The sequence below is a fragment of the Epinephelus fuscoguttatus genome, linkage group LG20, assembly GCF_011397635.1.
Source record: "Epinephelus fuscoguttatus linkage group LG20, E.fuscoguttatus.final_Chr_v1".
Taxonomy (NCBI): Eukaryota; Metazoa; Chordata; class Actinopteri; order Perciformes; family Serranidae; genus Epinephelus; species Epinephelus fuscoguttatus.
In genome coordinates, this window is record NC_064771.1 from 15,207,699 (window position 1) to 15,223,451 (window position 15,753).

Here is a 15,753-nt window from a genome sequence, read left to right on the forward strand (position 1 = left end):
TTTCCACAGTATCTTCCCCATCATGGGGCCCATAGAGCAAGCACACCAGAAACTAATGGCGGCCAATCGGCTAACTCCCAGTTTAGACCTTTGCTAACTTAAATGTGGGGATAAAGTTATTTCATTCTGCGACTTTCGAATGTTATTAGACCGAAGGAATCAAATCCGGACAGTGGAACAAGTCATTCTGAGGGGGTTGTGACGCTCCCAAAAATGTATCTACTGATTTACAGATGTCTCTTTCACACTTAAAGGATACTGGAAAAAATCTTTTTGAGCCCCATGGCATCACGTGCCGAATGCTGAAGTTGTAATTCCATGTTTGACCACTATAAAATTGTCTTCAAAGCCTGGCGTTGTTCGTGGGGGCTTGTCACATGAGTTATGCAGCATTACATTAAAAAAGCAGCTGACTGGTCTCGTGGGCATGCTTGGGCTGGCCATCAGGCATTTCTGGCAAATGCTGGATGGGGCTTGTGGGCTTCAAGGCCACCACCATCAATGCTGAAAAGAAATTTTAGGGAAAAAAAGACCTGTGGTTGTGGCTGTTGGATGTTGGAACAATCCATCTGATTAGGGGTTAAGGCTCATTTATGCTCAACGTTAAATACGGATTCGGATACGGACGGAGCCTTCTGTCCGTGCTCCGCGTTCATTTTGTCCATACTTCTGCACATTTCCATAAAGCTTACAGATACGGGCCAAACGGAGCAGTACCACCGGGAACCATGGGGGCAGTGTTGCTGTCACTACCCGATACGTAGCTCTAGTGAGAAACGAAGGAGAAATAACAATTCAATTTCTCTCATCGGCAATACTAGAGAAAAGAATTCTCCATCCTCCAGTCGCGATGTATTTAACGGCCTCACCGACCACCGCCTCCTACAACGCTGCATCTGTTTTTGTCTTTTATGCAAGAGGTACATTATCAATATCTCCTCCACAGTCGCCATGTTTGTTTTTGAGTTGTTTGTTGTCATAAACTTTTGACACCGGGCTGCCTCCTGGTGGATATATTGCTTAACATCCATGCCAATGTAAAGGGCGCATGGAAGTATGTGGGCGGTGAAGGTAACATCGTTTGAAATGGACGTATACATTTTCGTACGTAAAGGGAACATAAATGAGCCCTTACGCAGTCCCAAAAAGTTTTATAGACTACCTATACTATAAGGTATGTGCAGCAGTACCAGCCATCTCCATCACCCTCCACCCAGTCAGGTGGTTGTCCTGTATGCTGCTGAACAAAATTCGGCCCTGGCCTTTTTCCTTTACACCGACCCCCCAGAGTGTCAGTTTTTGAGGACGTGAAAATGAGAACGGGCTGCTGAGTCTTGTTAATGAGGAAATTTTGCTCTCACCAGCTTTGTATGAATTAGTAAAATATACTATTTTAAGTAACATATTTTAAGTGTACAGAATGCAACATACTACTTATATATACAAATCTATATAGACACATGAAACACCACCATGACACTTTCGCTGTGTGCGATCAGAGTGATGAGCGATTGATTACATGAATGATGAAATAAGTATTAGTAACAGATGGCTTTACGGTTATCTGATGTTTACATAATGAAAATGATGAAAAGATTGAATGACTCATTGCATTGTGATCAGTTTGTCATGATTAAAGTTTCACAGTGAAGAACATGTTTTTCTAATCTAGCTTTATAGCACCTATCATTTATCATTTATTATCCAGTTGATACAATACATAATGGTGCAATTTTCTAAGAAAAAAAAAGGGAGATACATCCTACGGATATGAAATGTCCCGGAGTTATAAAACCACCCTGGTGTGAGCCAGGCTCAGCTAACTCAAATGTGTAAGAAGCATGTGGTGCCAAATGTCTCAGAATGAAAGAAGCAGAGACTCATTTATCCCTGCAGCAACACTGATTCATTTGCACATATATAACGATGTTGCTCCTTTTGCCTCAGTACTGAAAAAAACTTTGTGTTGCAGTGATGAGTACTTTTTCCTGCACTGTTAATATACTGTCTCTGTTTCTGAGATCGTCTGTTTGGTTAAACAGTACATCAGCTCAGTTGAATTAACAACACATAACTATGTTCAAACTGCCTCAATTCAGATTTTGTATTATTTTTATTTTTCAGACTTGATTTTATTTGTTTGGCTGTTTACATTAATTTTGAAATAGATTCCAGTGAGAACTGGTTGTGGTCCTGAACTGACCCACATGCACAAAAGAACAATAACAAAGACACCACACGCAGCTCACTGTCGTACAGAACCAAGCATGGTTATGTTTTCACTTATAAGTTGATGTGCAGTGGCAGCTATCAATTATGTGAGCAGATAATTACAAGGACAAGGATGGAGGAAGGGTGAGAAATCTTTGATAATTTGTTTTAGTGGAGAAAAGGCTGCTACTTTTGCATGGAGGTGTGTGTGGATGCATATTCAGAGCAAGGAGTGGTAGGATCGTGACATGACGTTAATGGCTTCACTGAAACAGACTTCATCCAAAATTTTAGGATGTAAAGGCCTACTTTTAACGACATCTGTCAGTGCCTTGCCACAATAAGACACTGAGTTCAGGTGAGCTAACTGTGAGTGACATGAAAGTCCCATGATTTCCAAGAGACTGTTCAGACTGCGTTTGCATTGCAAGACTCTGACCTGTATCTGATTTAGGACCACATATGAGAGGCTACGTTCAGACTGCAGGCAAAACAGATTTGTTTCTCAAAGCAGATCTTGAAAGCAGACTGTCCAAATTGTTATTTGCAGGTAATCAGATTGGATTTGTGTGTCCAGACATCACTAACCTATCTGCATGGGTTGCTGTGGTAACGACATAGGCTTCAGTTAATACATAGCAATGCTGGTGACTGGGATTTCCTATGCGGAAGCACGAGATCTGGAGGTCCTTTATTTTGCCCTCCAAACAATTTATTTTGGCGGCAGCCCACAGACTGTTGTTCCTCATGATGTCCTCTTTAGTACTCTGCTAGCAGCAGCAAGGATCTGCTCAGCACTTCCGTCACTTAGAGCTCTGATTCTCTGCCCAAGCCGGATTGGGCCTGAATCATCCCACCATGTTCGGGCTGTACTTTCTCATTATTCCCCCAGGCTTGAATCAGTTTAGGTTCTTGCTTATTTACCTGTGTGTATTTATTCTTTTATTTTTATTTGTAATAAACTGGCTGTTCTTGTGCCTCAGTGGCAGGAGTTTTAATGGACTGAATCAAGAGAGAAAGCAAGAGAAAGAGGGGGATTGTGACTAAAAGAGGGACAGTGAGCAAGTGGAGAACCGAGGGAGAGAGATGGAGCATGTGTGAGAGAGGGACTGAAAACAAGAGAAAGAGACACAGGGGCTGCAAGGCGACTTGGTTGGCAGTGTTTCCCTCCGCTTCCCCAACAGCTGGAGGGATTGATTTTAGGAAGTCCAAACCACATTTGGAGGAGGTTTGAAATGACATTTCAAAGGCATTTTTACAGATGTGGCTTAGTCTGGACACTTTGGCCAACCAAATAGGATTTCAAAGTGTCTTTGAACACAACACACAACAGCGAGGTCACATTCAGATCAGAGCACTGATCAGGCCCAAAACATCCGTTAACACTAAAGAACAAACCAATCAACCAACCATCCAACCAACCAACAAACAAACAAACAACCAAAAAACTGATCTGAGTCACATTTGGGCAAAAACATATCTATTTGGGCCTGCAGTCTGTACATAGCCTAAATGCAATCATAGTCGCAGCCAAAAATAATTATGCAGACCCTGAAGATGGCAAAAACCTACAACAATTAGATTCTAATGAATTAAACTTGTAGTTTTCAACCTCCACTTAATCACTGCACGAAAAATGACGAATCAATAAGTTTATGGCATTATTCACACTAATTAAAATCAATCAAAATAGACTGATAAGCTTATAACAAACTCTAAGACATGTCAAACTGCTGAAACAATCATGAAACCCAAAGAAATTAAAGACATAAAAGAACTCCCTATAGTACATTCTATATGTTGTGCTGATTTGTTATGTGCATTTATCCTGAACCCTGTCAGCAAAGTGGATTCCCTTTGGGGCACCATAAAAAAAGTTCAAGTTAACATAGTGTCTCCACCATAAATGAAGCAGGCATTAACATGAGGCTTCAGCCCTCCAAACATCATCATACTGTCTGAAATGGACTCCTCCATTAGGCTAATATGCCACAACACAATCATCTGCCTTCAGTTCAACGCAGCCTACAAAAGTACACATTTGGACGGAATAAGTCAACATGCACCAACTAAAACAGTATGCTCTCACTCGCAGTGTCTTTCCCTCATGAAGCAGATACAGAATGACATGTGGCAAAAGTCACTTAATCCCCTAGGCCACCGGGGCGCCCCAACCCTTACCTCGTCTGGTCACACTCAACTAGAAGCTGTTCAGTACACTGAAACTAGGTTTCGGCAGTATTATGGTATGCTAGGATATTTAGAAATCCCAGCTGCATAATTTTCAACACTGTCCAAAATGCAGATGTTCCTCTTTCTATTAAACTGATACAGAAATGCTGTATTGAGGTGATATATTGTAGAGCACAGCATACGCCACCAGAGGTCAGTCTCTGCTGGTGAAACAGGCAGTGGTGGGGATAACATTAAAGGACTAGTAAAAAGAGATAGACAGTGGGGAATACTGCTTTAGCTTTATTTCACCCTAACCAGAGTTAGTGATCGATGAAACAGTGGAAAGACAAACCAAAATGTTTTTTTTTTACTGAGATTTATTTTTGAATAATGACTTACCAGCACAAGTAGTCTTACTTCAGGGTGCTCTGGTAGCTCACCACCTACAGTGTGTGCCATTAAGACTGCGTCCTTACCCAGTGGCCTGTGTTCTAGTCTTGCCGTGGGCCCTTTGCTGCAGGTCCTTCCCAAAAATATCTAAGCTATTGTCTTAGTTCAGTAAAAGAGAGAAACTTGAATTAATAAGGTGTACAGTTGTATTTTAAGTTAGAATATTTCCTTGTTGACATTTTGTGAGCCTGTTCGGTTAATAAAGCCAAGAGTTTGTGAAATGTAGTGAACTCGCTGCTCGAACACATCTCCCTGTTGAATCTACAAATGCTTTCATTCATGGTGTACCACGATAAAGTGTCAGGAAGGTATGAAAAAAGTAGATATCGCCTAATCCTGACTGAAACTTTGAAAAAGACAAATAGACAACACTGGTTTCTTCTCTTTTAAAAGACAGTTGGTTGAGGTCACATAATGTGAGGCCCCAAAATGGCGTCTGGTGGAGGCTTTACACCATGCTGTGCTAGACCCTCATGAACAACTGTCATGATCCATGCACTGGTTATCACAGAGACTACATCAATGCTTTTCTACCAAATCCCTTCCACAATGTGACACTGAGGGCTGTGGTTGTTGTCCAGGTTGTTGTTGTTGTTGTGAGGACAGTCCTTCTGCCCAGCAAAGCCCCAACATGCGGTGGTGGTGACTCACAGGAAATGAAGGGATCATCTTAAGCATTAATCACAACCATAGTGTGACGAGGCCTCTTTTCACAGTCTCTGACAGAACAACCAGTCTGTTCGCCCCCTCCCTCCTTCCATCCATACCACACTTACTCTGTCATAATGAGGAGCTGCCACTCAAACTGCTTCAAGCTGCACTTATTGCAACACCGTGGAGGTTACAGGACGAGCCAGCTCAGCTGGGATTAAAGTCTCAGTTGCATTTGTTGAAACAGACTTTAGAGCAATTCAGTGGGCAAATCTGGAGGAAAGAGTTTGGGAACAAAGACTGCCTGTGCTGCAACACACTGGATGGGCCAGATGAAATTTAGCTTATGAATTGAAACACATGCATTATGCATAATGAACAGAGGCCGAAGGGAAGGAGAGACAGAGAGGAGACATCTTGTCATCACTAAAGGAGAGCGATGGAAAGATGGACAAAGGAGATGTCCCAAGGGACTATGCACTCATTCTGCATGGCTGCCTATCCGTCACCATGGAAACTGTGTGTGTATGTGTATATGTGTGTGTGCACTGGCGACCAACAGTGAGCTGGAGGGTGTGTGTGTGTGTTACGAGGAGGGGGAAAAATGTGTAGGTGCTACGCGGGAGGCCTCCAACTGTGTTAGCAAGAATACCTTCGAAACTCACTATGATCACATTCCACGTTGCATGTGTGCGTGTGTGTGTGTGTGTGTGTGTGACTGTGTGTGTGACAGAGAGAGTGTGTGGACTGAGAGATCTTATCATTTAAAAGCAGGACCCTCTGTTGATGAGTGATCTGTTGGATGGTGTGATTGATGAAGGACGGAGTGATGAACGCTTGATGAGATGAAAGAGTGAAGAGCCATCAGCACGCAAAGGCCGACTCACACACACACACACACACACACACACTGAGACGAAGCCCATGACTAAGGCCTCTTATGTGCGTGTGCAGGCAACACACATGCAGGCGCACTTGAACGGACACACAAACTTATAGAACCCAAAGACACATTATGCAAACACACACGCACGCACACACTCGAACACACACCTCCGTGGAAGATGAAGGGACGATTATAGATGAAACGTTTTCTTTGAGCCAACAGAAACGTGACATGAATAGCACAGAGGACGCTGTACAACCCTATAAATGCTCACAAACACACACTTAAACAAACATAGATAGATAGATAGATAGATAGATAGATAGATAGATAGATAGATAGCAGACGTGTGGGCTCTAGTCACATGACTTGGACTCAAATCAGACTTGAGTCACAGAGTCTTAAAAAACAATCAAAAACACTTGAGACTCGACGTGGACTTAAACACCAAATATTTGATGCTTTCCCCAAAGATTTAAAAGTGTGTCATTTTAAAGCGTGCCACAAACCAATAAATTCCCTTTCATCTCCTGATTCAACTAACTTTAATGCAATTTATTCTCAGCAAGTCAAAGCTTAAATCCCTTAATGATCCAGTTTGTTTGAACCAATCTGACAGCATCCAGTCAAGTTGCAGGCGAGAAACTTGAAGAGCTAACTTTATGTTACTGAGCGCCAGCTGGAGAAAATGATACTGAAGGTAATTATGTGGTGGTCAACAAAAACAAATTACAGAATACAAACTAGTAGGTTGAAAGTTGCAGACCAAGACACAACTTCCAACGCCCTTCAACATTTGAAGTTCCACAAAGAACTGTAAGTCAATGCTAATATTAACATAGTTAGTGGGCTTAGCTAACGTTAAGTTAACAGCTAAGAAAGATTTTTAACAAACTTGTTTTTAAAAAATAGACGCAAATTTTATAAAGAATTAAGGAGTTTTGTAAATTTATTATTTTATTTGGTGAAGAGCGAACTCTGTCTTTCTTAGGACAAAAACTGTTTTTGAAATTGTACCAGTATTGAGTGAGACCACTGCAGATGTCAGTAGCAAAACAGGCTGCAATGTAATCAGCTGGGGCAATTGTACACAGTCAATTTACATTCACTAAAAGTACTTGTTTTGGCCACCAGCGGTATCAGATTGTTATTCTAAATGTCTGACAACATACAGGAAAGGATCCCTACAAGGACAGACCCTTTTGTTAAAGAGTAAGATCCTTTTAGTTTAACTGGAAATGGCCTCAAAATCGCCATCATCAAAACCACCAGACTCAATTTAAAGAAACAGTGATTTTGTCATTGTAAAACACACTTCATTCAAAGTCCACAAAAACAAAATAAAACTCACAAAAACCATCTTGGTTTGTCTTCCCACTTTCTCCAACGATCACCAACTCTGGTTTGGTTGAAATAAACTCTTAATTCTACCAGTTAGATGTTAATATATGCTGGCTCATACATGCTAAAATTACTGTTTATTTAAATGGAGTCTGGTGGCTTTGGTGATGGCAATTTTGGGGCCTTAAACTTTAACACAAAAGTCTGTCTCTGTAAGGATCTTTTCAATAATGTTGTCAGACACTTATAATAATAATCTGAGACTGTCGGTGGAAAAAACAAGCACTTTAAGTGGACACACACAGGGTGTGCAGTTGCCCCAAATGATTACACTGCAGCCTATTTTCACTGCTGCCGACTGCAGCCCTCTCACTCAATACTGGACCAGTTTCAAAAATTGTCAGCCGCTGAAACACAAACGTGTTGGAAAATAGGGTCTAAGTTGAAAAATTCCCAAGTTACCCTTTAAGTTCAGTCACACGTGTTTCAACGTACTTGTTTTAACAAATGAATACAATCTTTAAGAAGCATTGATTCATTTCTAAAAAAATGTATTTTTTATCACTCAGTTGTTAAAATGGCATTACATTTGGTGAAGACTACTTTATGACTGAAACTCTGAAACTCAGAGCCAAGGACTTGGGACTTGACTCGGTACTTGAGTGTAAAGACTTGAGACTTCATTGTGACTTGCAATACAATGACTTGGTCCCAACAGACAGACAGACAGACAGACAGACAGACAGATAAACAGGTAGAGTTAAACCTCCTTCTTCCTTTGGTTTTGCTTGTAATTTATTTTTTTCCTGCAAGGTAATTTGTTTGTGGTCAGGCCACACACACAAATGCACGCACACGCACACACACGCACACACACAGAATGAGAGAGAGACCCCTGGCACCTGAGTAGAGTGCCCTTGCTGTGCCAGGCTGTGCCAACATGTGGGTGCAGTTACAGTAAAGAAGCACTGCCAAGACCACTCTGGGCAGGGCAAACAGCTGCCAGGGGCACACACACACACACACACACACACACACACACACACACACACAATCCCTGATCTTAAACCTGCTGCCTCGCTCACACACCTATCCTGCGCTTTCACTACCACAAGAGCACAGCCACAAATTCTGCACACAACTTCCTCGCGCACACACGGCACATAATCCACACATAATCCTCCACCTCTTCCTCTGTCTTCCTTTCTCATGCAAACACACACACACACACACACATACACACACACACACACACACACCTACACACAAACACTTTGCTGAGTCAATGCGGATAACAAAAGACCAAAATATAACCAGGATTTCCCCCGCCTGTCTTGATTTCTGTTGTGTGATATATAGGAAGCTTAACTGTTCCATTGATTTTGTACTGTACATTCCTGGTGTGTTGGTTCAGCTCTGCTCACTCAGCGTGGCGTCTTAATCTCTCAGGATCGCTGTCAGTTGATGAATCGTACAGACAGTGCAGAGCAGCTCTCAGCTTTAGAGACTATAGGCAGAGAAGTTTCGACAGAAAACGTAAAGCAGTGTATGACGGCGGCTGTCTTTGCAGCACGTGCTCTTTGTGTGTCTTACACGGTCTTACATTATCAGTCTGAGCTTGAACGGGTCCACTGAGGCTACTTTGGGTGCAGAAATTGCTATGTTTACCAATTATTCTCTAAATTGTTAATTAATTTTCTGCCATTTATTACCATGGTAACTATGTCTTGACATTAGCCCTGTTCAAATGGGACTGGTATTACCTGGGCTCCTCTTGTGATTTGTAATAACTGCAGAGGTCGTCTGTTTTCTTAATTGCTATGAATCTGCCGTGTGCGTGCAGTGTAAAGTAAAAAAAAAAAAAAATCATCGCAAATTACCCTGTTTCACCAAACACATAGGTCATCAGGTATCATATATACCACATCTCAGTAATTAGAGAGTTTTTTGTTTTGTCTTGTTTTTAAAACTAGAAAATAAAACGATTTGGGGGATTTGTCTGTGCATGTTTTTTTTTCTTTCTTGTTTGGGCCAAGAACTGCCCTGACTGCACTGGTTAATTGTGATTGAGAGCTTGGATTGGATTTTGGGTGAAAATGCAGGAGGCTCATCCAGCTACTCAGCATGGGGAGCCATTTGGAGAGAGGCAGCTTATTGTAAATCAGTAATATTAGGAATTTACCCCCCACGTCTGTGTTTTATGCAGGAAACACAAAAAGGGGGGGGGGGGGTAAATTCCCAAATCGCATTAAGTTTATTGGTGAATCTAGGACAGGGCTACCATTAGATTTCAGTTATGGGAAGAGAAAACTTATAATAAAAGTAAAAAATGAAATAAATTAAAATAATAATAACACATTTTGAAATGTGGCAAACTGGGGCAGCAAGAGGGTTCCTGGTTCAACCCTGGGGTGGGGGAGTCCCTCTGTGTGGAGTTTGCATGTTCTCCCTGTGTCAGCATGGGTTTCTCAGGGTACTCCAGCTTCCTCCCACAGTCCAAAGACATGCAGATTAGGTCAATTAGTGCCTTTAAACTGGCTGTAGGTGTGAATGTGAGCGTGAATGGTTGTCTGTTTCTATGTCTCAGCCCTGCAATAGTTTGATGACCTGTCCCCTGCTCCAGCCCCCCAACAATGCTTTACAGGATAAGCAGTTATGGAAAATGAATGAATCAAAGAAATGAATCCCAAGCTGTTAATTTCAGGTAGGTGTTTACAGGAATCAACATTTTTGCCTTTTAGTCTGTAGTTTGTCATGTGCAGGCTGTTTTCATACATTGTTCGTATGTGTAGCTATGAACAATAATGCACCAAAAACCTAACCTAAAGCTAACCTACGTAAATTAACTTGCCTAACCTATGTAACTTTTCTTACCTAACCTGCGTAACATTATTAACCTAAAACAAACCTACGTAACTTTACTTGGCTGACTTACGTAACTTTACTTACCTAAAGCTGACCTACGTAACTTTACTTGCCTAACCTACGTAACTTTATACCTAAGGCTAACCTACGCAACTGAACTTACCCTAAAACTAACCTACGTAACTTTAGTTACCTAAAGCTAACCTACATAACTCTACTTGCCTAAACCTACCCTATGTAACCTTACTTACCTAAACCCAACCTACATAACTTAACTTACCTAAAGCTAACCTACATAACTTTACACTAAGTAAGTCACTTTGTGATAAGTACGTAATGTGACTAGCCATTTGTACAAACATTCATACAAACCATCATATGAAGATATATTGTCATGTGACACTTGCCTTGTAGGTTGTGGTTGTCCGTTGAGAGTCTCCCCATGGGGAGCTATAGGGCTTTTTCATTGGCACTTTTGGCCACAGAGAGTCAAACCATTCAGCACTGATTTTGCATTTCCGTTAGCAGTTTAAACATGCCGAGTCGCGCCCAAGGCAGATGGGTTAAATCGTGCCTCAAAGTGGGTTGCAGTGACATCAGATGGGCTTCATTATCATTCAGGGATGATTCAGCATTAACTTCCTGTGATGGCTCAACAACATGTTTGTGCCATCCCAGCTCCGTTTTTTAAAGCAATAAGCAGTAATTATAAGACAAAATAGAAACAACTGCCTGAAAATCCATGATGATAAGTAGCTTTCTACCAAGAAGCAAATTTCTGCAGTGCTGGGCTGACACACTGAGTTAAACCGAGTCATGCCGGGCCAGCACATTGTACTGAAAGGGGCTACAGGCCTGGCTCTGTGCACAGGTAACAAGATCTGCCAACTGGCTCCTCTGAAGCTCTCTAATTTACACATTATGTGTTTGTTTCCCTGCTTCTGGTCCCCATAAAGCCTTGTTTACACATGTGCATCATGATGTGGCACATGCCTACAGAGATGACACGCAAACTACAAGCATGCGAAGGTGTTAACATTTAACTATTGTTCGTCGCAGTATTCTCTGAAATGCCAGGGGTCGTACCAATAAAACAAGGATGCCATTTCTAGCTTGGTCACCCTCGTGCCGGGGACACTACTTTGATTATAAACCTAACTTTAAACCACAACTTGTAGTCAGAACATTTCAGTCTAAGATATAACATGTTTGTGAGTGAGCTTCAGAGATACTGGTAGGCAGATGTTTTCCTTTTGGATAGAGCCAGGCTAGCAGTTTACCCCTGCCTCCAGTCTTAATGCTAAGCTAAGCTAACACTCTCCTGTTTAATTTTACAGATAGCTATGACAGTGGTATCCATCTTCTCATCTAACTGTCTGCAAAAAAGCTAAAAGATAATGCTTCCCCAAATCTCAAATGATTCTTTTAAGCATCAAAGCAGACTTTTCCTTTAGAAACTAATTTCTGTCTTTAGAGAAATGCATGTTTACAGCGATATTTAGCATTTGGCTCTGTGCTCCTTTTGCTGTCAGTGTAAGAAGTTACATTGCGGTTGTGCTGCAGTTTTCATTTAATGTGAGAAAGTCTGATGAAATGTAAGGAAATGCAACCTGAATGTCTGCCCGTTAACATCACGAATGTTGCGTCAATTCCCATTTTAAGTGGCGATGGAAGCATGTGAGGAGATAAATCCTCAAACACTGTCACACTGCTCAGGTTTCACATTAATTTACTGTACGTATAACAACCAGACAGGTGTACAGTTACAAGTATTTTGATGACCCCCGCAGTGTAGCTGACAACTCATCAGGAGGAAAGAACATACAGGGCCGTTTGAGGTGTGTGCGTGAATGTGTGTATGTGTGTGTGTGTGCTCGGGTTTGCAGCAGTTGTTTTATATAAATATACTGTACATATCTTTTCTCGTGCTGTCACTGGGGTAGAGATGGCAAGCCTGGCAATCAAGTGCCTCACACACACACACACACACACACACATACACACACATATAAATTCCACCCTGCATCCAGATCGTATCATAAATATCACACACACATTCCCACACAGCAGCTATCTGGTGTCTGTGGCTCGGGTTGCTGTGTCCACTAAGACTTTACAGGATGTTTGACCTATTCTGACCGTTGGAGCAGGCAGCCTCGAGCCGGCCAAGACTCCTCTACTATTCCAAATATCAAATACCAGCATCAGCGATAACCACCAGAGCTGCTCCGAGTAACGTACAACCTGATGTGTATGTGTGTGTGTGTGTGTGTGTCTTGCTTGCATTAAGGAGAGGAAAATCATCACGGTGGTTTTTCTGCAGTTTCCTGTTAAAATCTCGTGGATTAGGAGGTTACGGATGGAGTTTGACCCCAGATGACCCCAAGCCAGCGCACAGGCTATAAAACACTCCTCATCTCTTGCTCTTCCTCCAGCCCCCTGCTCATCTTTATCCCTTTCTACTATTCATGGTTTAGCTTCTTTTTTCCTTCTCTTCTTTCTGCTCTTTGTGCTCTATTTGTTTTCTACAAAACTTGAGTTTGTAGAGAAGTGCATTATGGGTAAATGTTGGGGGGAAAAAATTCCAAATATATGTACAATATGTTTAGAATTACAAAGACTTTTTTTTCATTTTTTAAATTTTTAAATATTTTATTTTAAAAATATATATATATTTTAAATGTTTTTTAAGTCTCACATACGTTTTTTTTAAATTTTACATTTGCCGATATTTAACAATTGAGACGATTTTTAAAAAATGATTTTTTGTTGAAAAACATGTGAGATGTGTTTTGTCCACAATGAGAAAAAAGCTGGTAATTTACAAAGGGATTTTAAGTAAGGATTTTCCTTTTGAGTAATTATCTACGAAGTATTTAAATATTAAAATACACACATAAAATTCTGATAGTTATTTTTAATGTAAATTAACTAAATTAAAGACATACAGTAGAAATAGAAAAAAACATAACATCGAAATAAAACCTGCGACATGTGGTTGAAAAATAAAATAAATAAAAATCAATTGTTAATAATAAAAAAGTAACTCCCCAAGTTTGTACTACCCCAGACTTTGTGCTCAATACACCAGATGCAGTTGGTGTAAAAATAATTATAGAGACAATGTGTATCTCAAAATGTGCAGCTTTAATTTACTGATGGTGCCTCAAATTAAATATAAAAAATGTGTTAATGATCATTTTACCCACGTTAGACCCAATGCCAATAGTCTAAATTCGACAGCAGATTTTACTACAAGCATTGACAGCGAGTTTAAAAAGCTCTTTAAAAACACCAAATCCTGATATATACTGCTGCCGCTGTAGAGCAGAATATATTGCCTTTACATCTACATATGGCCACTTATCCGTGGGAAATATAGCCGACTGCATCACTGTTTTTTTTCTTTATTCTGTGAAATGAGCCAGAAAGTGAAACAAGTCATAAAATTGGGGGGAAATAGAAAGAACAGTGGAGGTTTGTTGGTGTTGTAATGTAGGAGAACATGGACACGACTTCCACACTGCCAAGAATCCATGATTTATGTAAGCCTACCATCTGTTGCCACAGAATACGTTGCACAACTACCAATGAGTCAGTTTGGCTATACGGACATCTACAATGTCACACACATATACACGCACACACACACACACACACACACACACGGATAGTAAGACGGATACTGGTGGCGAGCTCGCAGAGGCTCATATGAACGATGGATGAGGTGAGAGAGAAGACTGCTGATCTCCTTACTCCCACTCTGAGTGACCTGAATACACCCCAGTGCACGCATGGACATACACACACTCACACACACACATACACATACACGGGGCATCTCACTGCAGCTGACAGCCATTCATTCACTTCAGTGACATGCTCAGGCTATATCTAAATGGAGGGCTTTCTCTGGATTGGACACACACACACACACACACACACGCGCTCACACACACTCAAGTCTTTTTTCAATTCAATAATTTTTACATTTTCATCACTCACCACCTCACTCTATTTATTCCATAATTATGTAATAAAGCAGAACACAGATACACACTCTCGCACAAATACAAGCACATAATTACACACACACACACACACACACACACACACATACACACATGCCTACACACCGACAGAGCAGCTCACGATCTATAGCACCTATATTCCTCTAAACTGGCAAGGTGCCTCGGATGTAGTGTCTTTGCTCGCGTCCGCCAGCCCCCACCCGAAAAACTAAAGAAATACAAGAAAAACCTGCCACACCTTTCTCTGACACCTTGACCCTTCACACACACACCTACACACACACACACACACACACACACACCAGCTCGCGGCATGTTTGCTCTCACAACGTGAAAGCCCTCTCTCATTAACCCAGAGGGCACCCCCAGCCTCCCATTGTGCCCCTATCTCCCGCAGCATTCTGGGTAAAGTAGTTTAACAATGTCAACCAGATAAGCCCAATGCAAACCTGCTGATAAGCAGTCAAAGACTGCACTTAATGTCTGTGTGTTTTAAAGGCGTTGGTTGATTGAGGGGCCAATGAGGAGGATGTGAAAGACCAGCAGTGAGCAGAATGGGTGCAGATGTGTGTGCATGCCTGTGTGTGTGTATGTGTGTGGTCACACTGGCAAGCGTACTGTTTCATATCTTTGTAATAACAAGTTAAACTGCCGAAACAGCTAAATGCAGAATACAAAAGGAAAGCAAACACGCAAGCGCACACACATACGGCTGGACAAAGAGCCTGAGTGTGTGCATGTGTGTGTGATTTCAATCTATGGCCAAGGACCATTAGCAAAGTTATTCAGAAAAAATGTGAGTCAACTTTTCTTGTATTGACAAGTAAAGCAGAGAAAAAGGGCAGAGGAGGAGCCGACATTAAAGGTGAACACCACCTAAATAAAAAGTTTGAATATGTTATTTTCATGGCCTAGAAATGTGTAATCAATATTTGCAAACATGAGCTAAGACATTAGTCTCAAACTTGTGATGTCATAGGGTGAAAAGTCTGGAGCTGCTCCATAGAAATAAATACCAGCCTGATTTTGTGGACTCACAGAATGTTTGCTTTCTCTTTTATACCCAAAAAGCTGTATTCTCGTGTAGCGCTCTCAGTTCTGACACAGAAAATGTCCCAATACACAAAATGGTTAGACAGGAAA